Raw genomic sequence first — 19,987 nt, forward strand, 5'->3', positions numbered from 1 at the left:
TGCATTGGGAGGGATTACCTTTTTGGATTTCTGTTGGATTATTTATTTATACCTAGGATTGCATTGGGAGGGATTACCTTTTTGGATTTCTGTTGGATTATTTATTTATACCTAGGATTGCATTGGGAGGGATTACCTTTTTGGATTTCTGTTGGATTATTTATTTATACCTAGGATTGCATTGGGAGGGATTACCTTTTTGGATTTCTGTTGGATTATTTATTTATACCTAGGATTGCATTGGGAGGGATTACCTTTTTGGATTTCTGTTGGATTATTTATTTATACCTAGGATTGCATTGGGAGGGATTACCTTTTTGGATTTCTGTTGGATTATTTATTTATACCTAGGATTGCATTGGGAGGGATTACCTTTTTGGATTTCTGTTGGATTATTTATTTATACCTAGGATTGCATTGGGAGGGATTACCTTTTTGGATTTCTGTTGGATTATTTATTTATACCTAGGATTGCATTGGGAGGGATTACCTTTTTGGATTTCTGTTGGATTATTTATTTATACCTAGGATTGCATTGGGAGGGATTACCTTTTTGGATTTCTGTTGGATTATTTATTTATACCTAGGATTGCATTGGGAGGGATTACCTTTTTGGATTTCTGTTGGATTATTTATTTATACCTAGGATTGCATTGGGAGGGATTACCTTTTTGGATTTCTGTTGGATTATTTATTTATACCTAGGATTGCATTGGGAGGGATTACCTTTTTGGATTTCTGTTGGATTATTTATTTATACCTAGGATTGCATTGGGAGGGATTACCTTTTTGGATTTCTGTTGGATTATTTATTTATACCTAGGATTGCATTGGGAGGGATTACCTTTTTGGAGGGTTTTGCCTTTGTAGTATATATTTCCTTGGACTTGCAGCCAAAGCCTCAAAGACTCATCTAGATCACTGGTTCCCAAACTGTGGGGTTGGCAGGGGGGGTCACTGTAGTATATATATACAGTATATACAGTGGGGCAAAAAAGTATTTAGTCAGCCACCAATTGTGCAAGTTCTTAAAAAGATGAGAGGGGCCTGTAATTTTCATCAGAGGTACACTTCAGCTATGACAGACATAATGAGGAGAAAAAATCCAGAAAATCACATTGTAGGATTTTTTTATGAATTTATTTGAAAATTATGGTGGAAAATAAGTATTTGGTCACCTACAAACAAGCAAGATTTCTGGCTCTCACAGACCTGTAACTTATTCTTTAAGAGGCTCCTCTGTCCTCCACTCGTTACCTTGTTCTCAGTATAAAAGACACCTGTCCACAACCTCAAACAGTCACACTCCAAACTCCACTATGGCCAAGACCAAAGAGCTGTCAAAGGACACCAGAAACAAAATTGTAGACCTGCAACAGGCTGGGAAGACTGAATCTGCAATAGGTAAGCAGATTGGTTTGAAGAAATAAACTGGGAGCAATTATTAGGAAATGGAAGACAAACAAGACTACTGATAATCCCCCTCGATCTGGGGCTCCACACAAGATCTCACCCCGTGGGGTCAAAATGATCACAAGAACGGTGAGCAAAAATCCCAGAACCACACGGGGGGACCTAGTGAATGACCTGCAGAGAGCTGGGACCAAAGTAACAAAGCCTACCATCAGCAACACACTACGCCGCCAGGGACTCAAATCCTGCAGTGCCAGACGTGTCCCCCTGCTTAAGCCAGTACATGTCCAGGCCCATCTGAAGTTTGCTAGAGAGCATTTGGATGATCCAGAAGAAGATTGGGAGAATGTCATATGGTCAGATGAAACCAAAATATAACTTTTTGGTAAAAACTCAACTCGTCGTGTTTGGAGGACAAAGAATGCTGAGTTGCATCCAAAAAACACCATACCTACTGTGAAGCATGGGGTTGGAAACATCATGCTTTGGGGCTGTTTTTCTGCAAAGGGACCAGGACGACTGATCCGTGTAAAGGAAAGAAGGAATGGGGCCATGTATCGTGAGATTTTGAGTGAAAACCTCCAGCAAGGGCATTGAAGATGAAACGTTACTGGTTCTTTCAGCATGACAATGATCCCAAACACACCGCCCAGGCAACGAAGGAATGGCTTCGTAAGAAGCATTTCAAAGTCCTGGAGTGGCCTAGCCAGTCTCCAGATCTCAACCCCATAGAAAATCTTTGGAGGGAGTTGAAAGTCCGTGTTGCCCAGCAACAGCCCCAAAACATCACTGCTCTAGAGGAGATCTGCAAGGAGGAATGGGCCAAAATACCAGCAACAGTGTGTGAAAACCTTGTGAAGACTTACAGAAAGCGTTTGACCTCTGTCATTGCCAACAAAGGGTATATAACAAAGTATTGAGATAAACTTTTGTTATTGACCAAATACTTATTTTCCACCATAATTTGCAAATAAATTCATAAAAAATCCTACAATGTGAATTTCTGGATTTTTTTCTCTCAATTTGTCTGTCACAGTTGAAGTGTACCTATGATGGAAATTACAGGCCTCTCTCATCTTTTTAAGTGGGAGAACTTGCACAATTGGTGGCTGACTAAAAACTTTTTTGCCCCACTGTATACAGTGCCTTGCGAAAGTATTCGGCCCCCTTGAACTTTGCGACCTTTTGCCACATTTCAGGCTTCAAACATAAAGATATAAAACTGTATTTTTTTGTGAAGAATCAACAACAAGTGGGACACAATCATGAAGTGGAACAACATTTATTGGATATTTCAAACTTTTTTAACAAATCAAAAACTGAAAAATTGGGCGGGCAAAATTATGCAGCCCCTTTACTTTCAGTGCAGCAAACTCTCTCCAGAAGTTCAGTGAGGATCTCTGAATGATCCAATGTTGACCTAAATGACTAATGATGATAAATACAATCCACCTGTGTGTAATCAAGTCTCCGTATAAATGCACCTGCACTGTGATAGTCTCAGAGGTCCGTTAAAAGCGCAGAGAGCATCATGAAGAACAAGGAACACACCAGGCAGGTCCGAGATACTGTTGTGAAGAAGTTTAAAGCCGGATTTGGATACAAAAAGATTTCCCAAGCTTTAAACATCCCAAGGAGCACTGTTCAAGCGATAATATTGAAATGGAAGGAGTATCAGACCACTGCAAATCTACCAAGACCTGGCTGTCCCTCTAAACTTTCAGCTCATACAAGGAGAAGACAGATCAGAGATGCAGCCAAGAGGCCCATGATCACTCTGGATGAACTGCAGAGATCTACAGCTGAGGTGGGAGACTCTGTCCATAGGACAACAATCAGTCGTATATTGCACAAATCTGGCCTTTTTTATTTTATTTTTTATTTTACCTTTATTTAACTAGGCAAGTCAGTTAAGAACAAATTCTTATTTTCAATGACGGCCTAGGAACAGTGGGTTAACTGCCTGTTCAGGGGCAGAACGACATATTTGTACCTTGTCAGCTCGGGGATTTGAACTTGCAACCTTCCGGTTACTAGTCCAACACTCTAACCACTAGGCTACCCTGCCGCTTTTATGGAAGAGTGGCAAGAAGAAAGCCATTTCTTAAAGATATCCATAAAAAGTGTTGTTTAAAGTTTGCCACAAGCCACCTGGGAGACACACCAAACATGTGGAAGAAGATGCTCTGGTCAGATGAAACCAAAATTGAACTTTTTGGCAACAATGCAAAACGTTATGTTTGGCGTAAAAGCAACACAGCTCATCACCCTGAACACACCATCCCCACTGTCAAACATGGTGGTGGCAGCATCATGGTTTGGGCCTGCTTTTCTTCATCAGGGACAGGGAAGATGGTTAAAATTGATGGGAAGATGGATGGAGCCAAATACAGGACCCTTCTGGAAGAAAACCTGATGGAGTCTGCAAAAGACCTGAGACTGGGACGGAGATTTGTCTTCCAACAAGACAATAATCCAAAACATAAAGCAAAATCTACAATGGAATGGTTCAAAAATAAACATATCCAGGTGTTAGAATGGCCAAGTCAAAGTCCAGACCTGAATCCAATCGAGAATCTGTGGAAAGAACTGAAAACTGCTGTTCACAAATGCTCTCCATCCAACCTCACTGAGCTCGAGCTGTTTTGCAAGGAGGAATGGGAAAAAATGTCAGTCTCTCGATGTGCAAAACTGATAGAGACATACCCCAAGCGACTTACAGCTGTAATCGCAGCAAAAGGTGGCGCTACAAAGTATTAACTTAAGGGGTCTGAATAATTTTGCACGCCCAATTTTTCAGTTTTTGATTTGTTAAAAAAGTTTGAAATATCCAATAAATGTCGTTCCACTTCATGATTGTGTCCCACTTGTTGTTGATTCTTCACAAAAAAATACAGTTTTATATCTTTATGTTTGAAGCCTGAAATGTGGAAAAAGGTCGCAAAGTTCAAGGGCGCCGAATACTTTCGCAAGGCACTGTATATATATATCAGTCCGTTCCCCAATGCTGGAAGGGGGACCTGAGTGGAATGGGGACCCTGATCTAGAGCAGTGTTTCCCAACTTCCGTCCTCCAGTACCCTCAACAGCATACAGCATTGTTGTAGCCCCGGACAAACACACCTGAATCAACGAATCATCAAGCTCTCATTGAGTTCAATCAGATTACTTTGTCTGGGGCTATAACAAAAATGTGTGCAGTCGGGCTACTGGAGGACTGGAGTTGGGAAACACCGGTATAGAGTTCTGGCAGGACTACAGTTTTCATTTGCACAGTTTATTTGGACTGTTGACTCTGACAGGACCATTAGTTTGGCAAAGATTTAATCATTATTTTGTTACTTATGTTGAACCCTCATGAATTTCCTATCAATACTATTATTGCATTGACCAAGTTCCACAATCTTTTATTTCTGGCAAGTTTGTCACAACTGTATTTAATATAGTGGTTATGGACACATTGGTTAGTATACTATACTGCCCTACAAAGGCAAAACGTAGTAACTATGACGGAGTAGAGGAATGGCAAACATGTTGTAGGTAGATAAGTGAAACACATCATCTTATTATGAACAGATGTTTTCACATATGACCTAAATGCAGATACTGCACTTTGCCTTTGTTTTCATTGCCATTCCTCTACTCCTTCATAGTTACTACGTTTTGCCTTTGTAGGGCAGTAAATAAATAGCTTTTACATGTACCCTTTATTTAACCAGTTCAGAACAAATGTCTTATTTACAATGACAGCCTACCTGGGTTACTACTGGGTTAACTGCCTTATTCAGGGGAACAACATATTGTCAGGTCGGGGGATTCGGGGTCGGGGATTCGATCCAGCAACCTTTCGGTTACTGGCCCAACACTCTAACCACTAAGCTACCTGCTGCCGCAAAGGCAAAGTGCAGTATCCACAATCTAAATGTGTTTGTCCAACTTTCTTGTTGTTTTTCTGTTTGATGGGAAGTTTGCGAGTTCGTACTACATTCCAACTGTATACAACGGTTTGATATAGTTGTGTTTTTATGTTTTGAATGTTGTATTGTAGTAACTCCCAAGCACTTTTTTTGCAACATATTTGGGTGGACAGCAAGTAAACATTAAAGCCATTTTTATCAGTTTCACTGTTTGGGGTAGTTACTGCTCTTTGTTTTTGTATGGCAGTGGGTAACTGCAGTCAAAACACTGTGGAACAAAGCCAAAGATCAGTCACTTCACTTACTGCTTTTTGCCTTGGTTTTTACTTGGATTTTTACTGCAGATGTCACACTCCATTATTTCTGAAACAGAACATAATTGAACCTGGATGCTTTGTCACAAGACAAAACAGATACTCGACCAAAAGTGTAGTTACTGCGTTTTGCCTTTGTAGGATCAACTCCTCCACATTAAAAAATATGACAGTTTACTATATAATAATAATACAATAATAATACTGAGTGGCGCATCAGTCAAAAGCACCTCATCACAGTGCTGAGGCGCCACTACATCCCAGGCTGCGTCACAGCCGGGCCGTGACCGAGAGCCCCATAGGACGGTGCAGAATTGGTCTAGCGCTATTCGAGGTAGTGGTGCAGCTGACTTCCGGGTTAAGCGAACAGTGTGATAAGAAGTAGTGCAACCATGTGAATCATGTTTCGGAAGACGCATGACTCGACCTTCGTCTCTCCCTAGCCCATTGGGGAATTGCAGCGATGAGCCAATCGGGGAGAAAATGCATTGAAAAAATAGGCTTGTTGCCATACCACCCTGAACACGCCTGATCTCGGTAGCTAAGCAGGGTCGGGCTTGGTTAGTACTTAGATGGGAAATCACCTGGAAATACCAGGTGCAGTAAGCTAAAAAAAAAAGTGTACAAAAAATAATAATACAGTACTTACTATAGAATTCTGTAGTATACTGTAGAATACTATACTACACACTGTAGTATCCCTTAATCATGTGTAGTACTTACTATAGAGTTTTTTAGTATACTGTAGAATACTATTGTAAATACTGCAGTATACTACAGACCGCAAAAACACTCAAATAAATACTAAATTAATGTCTGCAAAAACATTACAGTAATTACTATAGTATATTATACTACAGTATTTCATTTCCATAAACACTGCCCATTCCTCTCCCCCATATCCTAATTTATGCCACCCATATATGAGACACCTACATGCTAAGTATAGACTATATATTTTGTTCCCTACAGGTTATGGAAAGGAGCAGGAGCTCTGAACCATGCGTTCAGACCTAAGTCCTGCAGTACATACCTTCCGACCTCCTTACCTACAGGTTATGGAAAACCTACCTACCTACAGGTTATGAAAACTGAGTATCTTTGAGTATTTTGTCCAGTAGGTTTCCTCATGCACAAAGCCCCCACTGCTATATCAAAGATGATAAAACAAGCACTACAGTAAACACTACAGTAAAGTTTGCAAAAACACATTTTTTTCTATGGTATTTATACTATAGTAAACTGTAAATACTACAGTGTACTACAGTCATGTCCGCAACAATACAGGAAATACTACAGTCTGCAAAAACACTGCAGTAAATACTACAGTAAACTATAGTCCGCAAAAACACTACAGTGAATACTAATACCATAGTATGCTACAGTATTTTTTCATGTGGGCCCCTAGCTCATACAATATAGTATTTACCTGGTTGACCAGTTGGAATGGGTGGTCATGGGCAGACTGGATTGCTGTGTGCCCCATAGGCCACCACAGGGAGGGGGGCATGCCAATGGTGACATAGAGACCATTACCTCCCAGGCAGTTGATCCTAGTGTAATACATAATAGGCTGCATTGTTCCGTAGAGGGCTGAGCTCCTTTCAGTTCAACTCGAGAGTGGAATCGGTTCAACCTGCTTGAATCTCCAGTTTACAGGGACTTCTTGCGTTACCTGCCGAGTTTGTAAAACAGATTTTTGAATCTTCGATAAACTGACAGCTCTGGCAGTTTCGCTTGACCTGATTGTAGTGATATTCTGAAACGTAAGGGTTGACAAAGTTTCCATTCCCATGTTTGTTTGCCTGTAAGTATTATGGATTTTTTTAAACCAGTGCAGGTTTTGTGTACTAGCATATGTTTATTCAACAGCTCAAAATGTTGCCAGACTGATATCTACAAAGGAGCCCTAGCAGCACACACACACACACACACACACACACACTAGCAATAATAACGATGAGAATCTACATTTCCTTGCCATGCATAAAGACCCCTTTTAGATTTAATGGCCTTATGCTGGAGTTGTTGTTGCTGCTACTGCAGTTATTGTTGTTGATTGTTTTTCATCTTAACTCGTGGTGGGCATCAAACAGCCTGTTCCAGATGACCCCTGGCTGTGAAACGCACAAGATAAGAGGAGATTGTGTGTGTCTGTGTGTGTATCTGTGTGTCTGTCTCTGTGTGTGTTCGAGTCTTAATTGTGTCTGGCTGCTGTGGGCCCCTCTATCAGGCTAGAGGACTAAGCCAGACCACGTGCCGACTCCTGGTGGGGGGGACTGTCGCTCATGAGAGCAGGGCCCTTTGAACCCAACACTGTAATCTACAGACCCAGACTGGCCCTTAGATAGGAGACTATTCTTATGGAGGCAGAGCCAACACTTCAGAACAGAGGGGAGAGAGAGCTAGAGGGGGGATGGAGAAGTGTGTGTGTGTGTGTGTGTGTGTATGTGGTGGGAGGGGGGGGGGGTTCTAAGTGCATGTGTACATTTTTGCCTGTTTCTAATTGCCTGTGTATATTACACCAATTTGTGATTAAACAAAGTGAGACAGATTAGGGAGTGATGAGATGTCAGACAGTGATTGCAGGCAGACCAGTGGTTTGAATGTATGATGCTAATCCACTCCCATTCACTTTAAAATAACGACCTGTTGAGAAGGAGGATGAACCTCCATGTTGTATTAGCTAATGGGTCATTTCAGAAAGCCATGACACCCACCATCTCGGATTGTTCTGAAATTGTTTCTGTAGTTCAAAACAGATACCGTTATCATTCCTGAAACACTGTTTTGTTTTAATTTCATTTGATGCCTGAGAAATGAAGCTAATTGATTGCACTCAAATTGGCCATTTTAATTCATAGGATTCACATATTCTTCAATAAATACGGGTACCTAACATCCCATTTGGACCAAACTTCTTTGTACTATTGAGTAAGACATGAGGAATCCAATCAAAAGCCCCCCCACACCAATCCCACCCCAACAATCAGCTTACAGTATCTGTTGTTTATGTCTGTCATACAAGTAGTATGGAGCTGCGGCTTGGAGTATTGCATCTTCACCCTTTGTAATGTACATGCCACTTGACTTATTCCACATTTTGTTTTACAGCCTGAATTCAAAATGGATTTAATGTATATATTTTATCAACCGATTAAACACTCAATACCCCAATAATGACAAAGTGAAAACATTTATTGAAAATTAAATACCCCTAATCGTACATGTTACATGTTACATACATGTTACAATTGGATTGTACAATATTTGAACATTATTCTTTAAAAAAGTTCTTCAAGCTCTATCAAGTTGGTTGTTGATCATTGCTAGAAAGCCATTTTCAAGTCTTGCCGTAGATGTCCAAGCCGATTTAAGTCAAAACTGTAACCAGGCAACTCAAGAACATTCAATGTCATCTTGGTAAGCAACTCCTTGGTAAGCAAATCTGTATCTATATATTTCTGCATATCTGTCATTTTTTTGGATGTAAAGAGCAGACATGCTTCAGATACGCATGTCCTTCATTTCATTTACAGAGCTAAGATATTTTTCCGTTTTTACATGCATCCAATCCGGACCTCAGAAATCCCCCTGCTACCGTGTGAGTCCAGATAATTGGGGTGAGATACGTTCAAGACACGCAGCTGATGTATATGCACCAACTTCCATATTTGTAGAATATTCTAAACCCCGGAAAGTGTATGCCTTTATAGTCTTTATACTTAGGCAAGAACGAATCCACCGTTTCTGAAATGTATCATATAAAAAAACAAAAAACATAATTTCAATAGATATCATTACATGATACTGTATGTAATATTCATCCTCGTATGTCTGATCGAAAATGGGCTAAATCAGACTTATTTTACCTGTTCACGAGCCGAAAACCATCATGCTTCTTCACATGAAGGCATGGGTTGGAACCAAAATTATTTCCCCATAGTTTGGTTCCGCTCCACTGTTCCAACCAGCAAAATAAGGTTGTGATCTGGTTGGAACCCCCCAAAAAGTATTTATTTTCCTTTTGAAACCTCTGAAATATATATATTTTTTTACATTTAGCTCGACATTACGTCCCTTCACCAATGGATAGACCAGCTACAATGGAGCGGGTAAGCTATGTACATGCATTGGACAGACACGTGTAGTGTAGGGTGCGACATGTGACTGACATTTTGTGGGTAAGGAGATCGCTGGGCGTGATGGCCCACAGAATTATACCTATGGAGGAGTGGCTTCTATGAAGGAACTTGGTAAGTCTTTGAACTTCAGAGAGTTGTCTTAACTAACATTGGACCAGAGCTAGCCCTTGATCATGACTCTCAGTTCCATTACATTACACATAATGCCGCCTAGAGTTTGAGGGCAATACTATACCAGAGTACACAAGCGTGTGTGTGCAGAGCGGCACCATGATAAAAATGAAAACACGTCTTACCTTTTTGTAGCTAATAAATCCAACATGAAACGTGATAACTATAGAGTGACAGTGAGGGCTTTGCATTGGCGCTTTATTGCATTATTTTTGTGGGAATGAAAAAAAAGGCCCCGAACGTTATTTACAGGTTCCCATGCTTTTGTTAAAATAATGGTTCTGCTCCAGATCAGTTTCGTTCTCGGTTCTGTTCCTTGAATTATGTCATTATTTTCCAGTTAGCAGTTCTGTTCCCTGAACCAGTTCCATCCACAGCATGAAGGTGACATATCTGAGTATGCATTTGCAACATATTCAGCAGTAGGCTATACAAGGCACGGAAAGACTAACATCGTCATATTTAATCCAAGATGCTATTTACAAAGCGCATCTCTGCTATTTCTGTTAGAAAATGCAGCATAGCAAATTCAGGGCTCCATTTGCAACAGAATGTAGGCCATTTTTTTGCTAAGAATGTATTTTATCTAACAGAAAATAAAAGTTAAACCCCCTCAATACCCCCCCAAGCCTGCCCTGTATGCTATGGATGATGGATGGGTGCAGATTAGGTCATCAGCAGTGGTCCCTTGCAGTCCTGACCTAATGTGGTTGTAGTGTTGGTCTAAATTAGTTAGCTAACGTTAGCTAGCTTATATTAAACAAATACAAAATACACTTAAGCATAAGCTATCACCTTGAGGCTTAATATGTGGTAAAAAAATTTAAATCATGAAGGGAAGGCAATTTTGTTATTTGTTAGTTAGCTATGCTACTAGTTAACGTTTAATGTTACCCCCTACCAAGCCTAGGTAGCTAGCTAGCCATACTGGCTGCTGGTCAAAACAGTTGGAACTCAACAGCAGAAAATACAAGATTCTTGTTGCTAGGCTAACAGTTACAAATCTTTCAGCTTGTGGTTTGCGCACGCCTTTATCCAGTGCGAATACAAAAATGTCTCATATCTCAGGATATTGAATGAGTCCGTATCGGGCCATAGGAAATATCCATGTGTGATATTCGGAGTAATCGCAGTATATGTTTAAAAGGCACATCTGGATTCTGTATTTGTCAGGATATGATATGTGCTTCTACACCTGCATTGCTTGCTGTTTGGGGTTTTAGGCTGTGTTTCTGTACAGCACTTTGATATATCTGCTGATGTAAGAAGGGCTATATAAATAAATTTGATTTGATGATATGCATTGGAAATGGCCCGTATTCTCTAAAATATCAAAAACGTGTCATGTAAAGCTACAGTATCCCCTGATATGGACCCTTTTTGCCCTGTGTAGGTTATTGTCCTACTGAAAGGTGAATTTCTCCCCTAGTGTCTGTTGGAAAGTAGACTGAACCCGGTTTTCTACTAGGATTTTGCCTGTGCTTAGCTCTATTCCGTTTCTTTTTATCCAAAAAAGAAACTTCCTAGTCCTTGCCAAAGACAAGCATACCCATAACATAACATGATGATTGAACATATGAAGAGTGGTACTCTGTGATGTGTTGTGTTATATAACTTTCTATTCAGGACAAAGTTAATTTCCTTGCCACATTTATTGCAGTTTTACTTTAGTGCCTTATTGAAAACAGGATGCATGTTTTGGAATATTTTATTCTGTACAGGTTTGCTTCTTTTCACTGTCATTTTATAAGGGCACAGGGCGAGACCCAGATGCAGACACGAGAGGCAGATGGTTCAAGTCTCTGATATGTATTATATTCCAAGGAGCAGGCAAGAAAATGGGCGTGGACAGGCAAAGATCATAAACAAGGTCAAGGTCAGAGTGGCAGACAGGCACGAGGTCAGGGCAAGTGTTATGGTCAGGCAGGCAGGTTCAGAGTCAAGGCAGGCAAGGGTCAAAACCAGGAGGACTAGCAAAAACAGAGATAAGACAAAGCAGGCGCATAGAAAAATACGCTAGTTGATTTGACGAACTGGCAACAGACAAACAGAAAACACAGGAATAAGTACCCAGGGACTAATGGGGAAAACAGGTGACACCTGGAGGTGGGTGGAGTCAATCACAAAGACAGGTGAAACAGATCAGGGTGTGACACATTTAGGTTAGTATTGTGGAGTAACTCAAATGTTGTTGATCCATCCTCAGTTTTCTCCTACCACAGCCATTAAACTCTGTAACCGTTTTAACCAGTTAAATGTAACTACATGTAACTAACGAAAAAATGTGATCTACATAATCCCCAAAAGTAATAATTTATCATGTTAATGCCATAAACAATAACTAGTAATGCTGCATACTCATAGAAAGGTTAAAATCTCACCTTTATGGTAAAACTAGTTATAAATTGCTGAGATGTATTCACTATTGAGGACACAAGCTCAAGTACACAGTACAAATGTGATACAAATATGAAAATATGAAAGATTTGACATGATGTATGTCCTAGTTTACACAACTGTAAGAATAAAACTTGAAATTAATATATGCTTTCTAAATATAGCCTAATCAAATTATAAAACAAATAACTATAAGATTTCCCTTTCCTCATAACTGTAAAATACAAATTTGTATGTTTAGTGTTAGAGAAAATGTGCAAGGTCTCTCTTGATATAAACATCTGCCCCCTCCTCTGTGAACGTCTCACACAGCTCTAGCTTTGCTTCCTGAACTTGTTAGGAACTCACCTTTCATCTCATATTAATCGTGTCCATTTATGACAAACAAAGTATTTTTGGTTAATAATCTATGAATTACTCTAGATTAATGGCTATAAATCGATCTCTTGATGTGCTACAGTGATGAAACCACTCTCAACTGCTGCACTACCATGTAACAATTGTAGGCATGTGCTTTGTCAGTGGCTGTGATGTCGGGTTCATCCAGGAGTTGATGGACAGTCTGAAGAGTAAATTAAATGGTAGGAGGGACATCCCAGCTTCAAGTGGTCTCAGATTTAACATCCACAGGCTCAGAAAAATACTACTGTGTTCGTGGGTACCAGTTCTTTCGCTCAGCGCAAGACATTTCAATTTACGGTGTTCACAGATCGATTTAAAAGAGCAAAAAAAATTGGTCGGAACCGGTACCAGAACCACATCGGAGAGGTTTTTAAAGTCACCATTGGCCTCATGGTGAAATCCCTGAGAGGTTTCCTTCCTCTCTGGCAACCTCGTTAGGAAGGACACCTTTATCTTTATGAATTTGAATCAAATTTTGTTGGTCACATGGTCACAGATGTCATTGCGAGTGTAGTGAAATGCTTGTGCTTCTAGTTCCGAAAGTGCATGTAACGGTTGTCGTCTGTAGAAAGAGAGGAGGACCAATGCGCAGCGTGGTAAGTGGCCATTATTTTAATAAAACAACTGAACACTGAACAAAACAACAAAAACGACAAAACGAACAGTCTTGTAAGGTGACGAAAACACTAAACAGAAAATAATCACCCACAACTAAAATGGGGAATACAGGCTACCTAAGTATGATTCTCAATCAGAGACAACGATCGACAGCTGCCTCTGATTGAGAACCATACCAGGCCAAACACAGAAATACAACATAGAAAAAAGAACATAGACTACCCACCCCAACTCACGCCCTGACCAAACTAACACAAAGACAAAATAAAGGAACTAAGGTCAGAACGTAACAGTGCAGTAATATCTAACAAGTAATCTAACAATTTCCCAACAACTTCCTATTACACACAAATCTAAGTAAAGCGATGGAATAAGAATACATATAAATATATGGACGCTGAAACTGGTGTTTCGCGGATAGTATTAAATGAAGCTGCCAATTGAGGACTTGTGATGCGTTTATTTCACAAACTAAACACTAATGTATTTGTCATCTTGCCTCGCTCTCCCCTTTCTATTCTGGTTATAGTCATGTTGCGCTGTTCTGTGAAGGGAGTAGTACACAGCGTTGTACGAGATCTTCAGTTTCTTCGCATAGAATAGCCTTAATCAGACTGACAAGTTTCAGAAGAAAGTACTTTGTTTCGAGCCATTTTGAGCCTGTAATCGAACCCACAAATGCTGTTGCGCCAGATACTCAACTAGTCTAAAGAAGTCCAGTTTTATTGCTTCTTTAATCAGAACAACAGTTTTCAGCTGTGCTAACAATTGCAAAAACCCTTTTTAAAAATGCTAAAAATGGATTAGCTAACACAATGTGTCATTGGAACACAGGAGTAATGGTTGCTGATTATCGGCCTCTGAATGCCTACAGTTGAAATTTACATACACCTTAGCCAAATACATGTAAACTCAGTTTTTCACAATTCCTGACATTTAATCCCAGTAAGAATTCCCTGTCTTAGGTCAGATAGGATCACTAGTTTATTTTAAGAATATGAAATGTCAGAATACTTGTAGAGAGAATACTTTATTTCAGCTTCCATTTCTTTCACCACATTCCCAGTGGGTCAGAAGTTTACATACACTCAGTTAGTATTTGGGAGAATTGCCTTTATATTGTTTAACGTGGGTCAAACGTTTCGGGTAGCCTTCCCACAATAAGTTGGGTGAATTTTGGCCCATTCCCATTGACAGAGCTGGTGTAACTGACTCATGTCTGTAGGTCTCCTTGCTTGCACACACTTTTTCCTACCTCATGATGCCATCAATATTGTTAAGTGCACCAGTCCCTTCTTCAAAAAAGCACCCCCACAACATGATGGTGCACCCCTGTGCTTCACGGTTGGGATGGTGTTCTTAGGCTTGCAAGCCTCCCCCTTTTCCTTCAAACATAACAATGGTCATTATGTCCAAACAGCTCTATTTTTGTTTCATCAGACCAAAGGACATTTCTCCAAAAAGTATGATCTTTGTCCCCATGTGCAGTTGCAAACCATAGTCTGGCTTTTTTTATGGCAGTTTTGGAGCAGTGGCTTTTTCCTTGCTGAGCGGCCTTTCAGGTTATGTCAATATAGGACTCGTTTTACTGTGGATATTGATACTTTTGTACCTGTTTCCTCCAGCATCTTCACAAGGTCATTTGCTGTTGTTCTGGGATTGAATTGCACTTTTCGCACCAAAGTACATTCACCTCTAGAAGACATAACACGTCTCCTTCCTGAGCAGTATGGCAGCTGCATGGTCCCATGGTGTTTATACTTGCATACTATTGTTTGTACAGATGAACGTGGTACCTTCAGGTGTTTGGTAATTGCTCCCAAGGATGAACCAGAGGTCTTGGCTGATTTCTTTTGATTTTCCCATGATGTCAAGCAAAGAGGCACTGAATTTGAAGGTAGGCCTTGAAATACATCCACAGGCACACCTCCAATTGATTCAAATGATGTCAATTAGCCTATCAGAATCTTCTAAAGCCATGACATCATTTTCTGGAATTTTCCAAGCTGTTTAAAGGCACAGTCAACTTAGTGTATGTAAACGTCTGACCCTCTGGAATTGTAATACAGTGAATTATAAGTGAAATAATCTGTCTGTTAACAATTGTTGAAAAATTACTTGTGTCATGCACAAAGTAAATGTCATAGCCGACTTGCCAAAACTATAGTGTGCTAACAAGAAATTTGTTGAGTGGTTGAAAAACGAGTTTTAATGACTCCAACCTAAGTGTATGTAAACTTTTGACTTGTAATTCCCCCCTAGAAAAATGACCAGACAAGTAAAACCATGGTGAAAAAAAGGCTGGATGTTTCAAATAGAGGCATATTAGTATGTACCATCTAATATAGGAAGTGATGGGTTTATTACACTTTTCCTGGGTGATGTGTTGTCAATATGCAGTGGCACACAGCTACGATAATCGGATTTATGAAGACAACATTGTTTGTCCAAATATGCAAAAATCACAAGCTGTACATCCCAAAATATTTCTTGATTTTCAAATGGCACGAGGCTCTGGTTTGAATACGTAGTGGAAATGTCATTGGATCATCAGTGTATTTGCGTTGACTTTGTCGTGACTGATATTATATTTTTCTTCTCATATGTAAATACCTGTAGGCAGCTTTCTCTTGATTGTCATACACAAGTGAAGACTTACTTTGAGATGTGGCACAGTAGTCCAACAGAGCTGTTGCCAGAGAATGTAATGTTAATTTCTCTACCATAACCTGCCTACAATGCTTTTTTAGAGAATCTGTCAGTACATCTGACCGGCATCACAACCATGTGTAACCACGACAACCCTTGATCTGGCTTCTTCACTTGCGGGATTGTCTGAGACCAGCCACCTGGACAGCTGATGAATATTTCTGTCTGTAATAAAGCCCTTTTGTGGGGGGAAACTAATTTTGATTGGCCGGGCCTGGATCCCCATTGGGTGGGCCTTGCTCCCAAGAGGGTGGGCCAATGCCCAGTCATGTGATATCCATAGATTAGGGCCTAATTAATTTATTTCACTTGATTCTGTAACTTTGTCCCAGAAGCATTTAACTGCAGGGCACTCCCAAATCATATGTAGGAATGTGCTTACCTGATTTATTGGGAAACAGTAAACATTTAGGATTTGGGGCAAATTTAATTATAAAAAGTTTCCTTGATGTTAAATACAGTCTGTGAACAAATTAAAAAATGAATAAGTTGAATACATTTGAACCGTTTACTGCAGTGGGCTAAGTCAAGGTCACACAGACTGTTTATTGGTAGTCTTAAACAAATCTACTTTGAAACAAAGTATACACCTCACACACATGGTTATGGGCTTAAAAATAATAAGCCACATGTACCATGTCATACATCGAGTTGAAATGTATTACTTTATGAGTTTGCATACCAATATTACACTTTATATAAGTCACAGAAGACTGAAATAGAACAAAACCGCTTGGCAAAGAAAACACCAGATTTTCTGCATTTAAAAATAAATATGATTTATGAATTGTGAAAAATATGAATAACAATCCACCCTTGAGGCCACTAGGTCATTTGACTTCAGGAAACGGCTACGTTTGAATCCTACAGCCCTTTTGATTAAAAAACAGGCCTATGTGGATTCAACAACATGAACTTAGTTTAACACGACATTAGAGATATTGTCAAAAGGGGATTTCATCTTCAATCGTATGTTCAGTGTCCTGGGTCTTGGCAATGATGTATTCTGATCACTGAAGGGAACCTGGAGATATACACATACAGATCCATCTATGTATCCTAAGCACAGTGATTTTATGCAGTTAAAGTGAGGATAGTGGCAGTCACTCCCTAGACTACACATTGTGACAATACAGGTGTCAGAGGAGGGAGGTAATGAAGCTGTTGTTTTAAGAGCAGACACATCAAATTAACTTGTCAGAACCAATCAGATTTTAATGAAGGATTTCACCTTTTTGGTTCCAAACTGAAATAGAAGGATATAAATGCCATTTTCGTTTAATCAGTCCTACCGTGAAAATATTAATCTTATCACTTATCGGAGATTGGTGTGTCCTTCGGAATGATTTGATATAAGATTTCTCATTTTAAAGGAGTATGTTATTATGACACCGTATGAGCTATTTTCATCCAGAACATTATAATCCTGGAAAATGTCTTCCCTGGAAACAGCCGCAGGTTGATGTTTATTGGGATGAGTCTTGTCCTTAAGGCAGACTGAGCGATTTCTGCTAGATGGGCCAGGTGCAAAACTCAAAATGGGCTATATGGTAAAAAAATCATGAAAAACAAGCATGTGGGTTAGCAGTGTGGTTACATTTGGGGTGACGTTTAAAGTCCGATTTTATAACTTTGTGGCTGTGCCAGCTAGTCCCCACTCTGCAGAGCTGCCTCCAGAACAAGATTCATGCCAAAAAACATTAGTGGACAGATGTGCAGTGCATAGTGATTAAGATGTGCATAGTTGACTGTTTCCTAGAAGCAACAGAATGTACAGAGAGAAGAGAAGACGTTTAAAGAGAAGATAATAGTAAAGGAACTAAGAGATGGGGACAGGAGAGACGGGAGGAGAGTAACATAGAGAAATAAAATAGCAGAGCTGAACAGATCTTGAATCTGGATACGTTAGACAAAAGTGTGTCTGTCACCCTGGCCAGATAGCACAGCACAAGATGGATGATGTGTGCAAATATGCTCGCGCTCATCCCATCACGCATAACGGCCACGGGGATGATAACGGCCTCAGTGTGTGTGTGCGCGCCATGTGTGTGTGCGTGTCTGTGTGTGTTTGTGTTGGAATGATGAGTTAATGGGACCCAGGTAGTTTGTTTTCTCATTTCTATCCTCAATACCACCTGAATGCCATGGAGAATACAGATAGCTACAGTGCTTCTTCCTTACGCCTGTCACACAGTTGTGACTGTCACACAGCTGTGACAGTATGACAATAATGATTTGACAGCCCTCTGAATTCTGGCAATATTATGGTTGAACCCTTCAATACTGAAAGTATTAATTTGGTCAAACAGGTGAATCCATATAATGTTGATTTGTTTCCCTTCTCCCACATTGCCAAAATCTTGGTGTGGAACATAGAAATGAAAGAATGATGTCAGAATAGGTCTTACCGATGCTGCACATTCTTCCTGCCATTACATGTCTCCTGGTTTGGGGGAAATGACCTGTACTTAACCCTCTCTCTCTCTGTTCACAACAAGTTGTTTGGTTTGTGTCTTACTTTTGGGAGTAAAAAGTAGCGTATTAAAGTTAGCCTTTTATGTTTCTTCACATCTATGTATAGATCACAGAGTAGCTTCAGAAGCTGTTTGTATGCTACATCTGAAGATGTGCAGGTAAACATTGGTAACAGTGGGGGGGAAGGGACTCAAACCTGCTAGTAAGATGTGTCTGGAAATAAGGTGTTGTTTATTTCTGTATCAAAAGCACATGAAAACAGCACGTTGATGCACACAATGAATCTGTGTTCTGAGGAGTGTAAACTTGCAACTTGTACCAAAATTCATAAGCGTGTAAAGTCGGGCAACGTTGTGTCCTTTTCTTTACCTGATCTCTTGCATTTCTGTAGGACTTTGCTCAATATCAAAGTGCTTTATATTGTCTTGAGGTGACTCGGACCGTCGATCTACAAGTTGGACCTTCGATCTATCAGGACCCAAGATCAAAAGCTAGGATTCAGCCCTAAATGACTTGAAAGAGACCCAAAATCCATATAAAAAAGTTGAAAGAAAAGCAGCAAGCACATCATTTGAAGCAGTAAACTGACCAGCTCGGTGCTCATCTCCCGTTTTTCTCCTACCAGGACACTGCATAACTTTATGCAGTCAGATTGGGTACACCTGTTTTGTATTAGGATTTGTTTGTAGGGTAATTAAGGGCACTAGGCCCGCTGGGTATTTGTGCGGGCTTGTTTTTGTTACGCTGTGTTTTGTTGGTGTGATTTATTATTGTATTTATTCTCCGGGCTGTTTAGTCCTGTTGTTGTTTTGGACTAGCAACGTATTTACGCCCTGTGTGTTGGCGTGACTGTTTTTGTTGCGCTGGGGAATAAATCTGAGGAAAACTACTGAACCCTGCTCTCTGCGCCTGATTCCACCCACCACACCTAGTAGTTCGTAACAGAAGCCCGCACCACTTGAAATGGAGTCAGCAGGAGCAGCGACCAGTCCTCTCCCCACTATGGAGGAGCGCGTTCATCACCATACAGCTGTCCTCCATCGGATTGGTACCGCGATGGACCAGATGATGGAGAGGATGGAACGATGGGAGCGGAGTGGTCTCCCGACATCTACCCCAGCTCCCCCACTCCCGACACCACCTACTCCACCTACATCGTCCTCTGGGTCCGGCGCACTACGTCTCTCCCCCCCGAGGGAGTACGATGGAGCGGCTGCTGGGTGCCAGGGATTTTTGCTCCAGCTGGAGCTCTACCTGGCTACCGTGCGTCCGGCTCCCTCGGGTGAGGAGAGTGTGAGCCTCCTCGTCTCCTGTTTAACGGGCAGGGCCCTGGACTGGGCTAACGCAGTCTGGAACAGTCCAGACTCAGCTCGGGACAACTACCTGGAGTTCACTCGCCGTTTCCGAGCAGTGTTCGATCATCCACC

At 40.6% G+C, this 19,987-nt stretch overlaps 1 pseudogene; it reads left to right on the top strand.

Annotated features, from left to right (window-relative positions):
- Positions 1-6,143: 6,143 nt before the first annotated feature.
- LOC118965657 (5S ribosomal RNA) lies at positions 6,144-6,252 on the top strand (annotated as a pseudogene).
- The last annotated feature ends 13,735 nt before the right edge of the window (positions 6,253-19,987 follow it).

The sequence above is a fragment of the Oncorhynchus mykiss genome, chromosome 8 (genome assembly GCF_057628025.1).
Source record: "Oncorhynchus mykiss isolate SJ-2025 chromosome 8, ASM5762802v1, whole genome shotgun sequence".
Classification (NCBI taxonomy): Eukaryota; Metazoa; Chordata; class Actinopteri; order Salmoniformes; family Salmonidae; genus Oncorhynchus; species Oncorhynchus mykiss.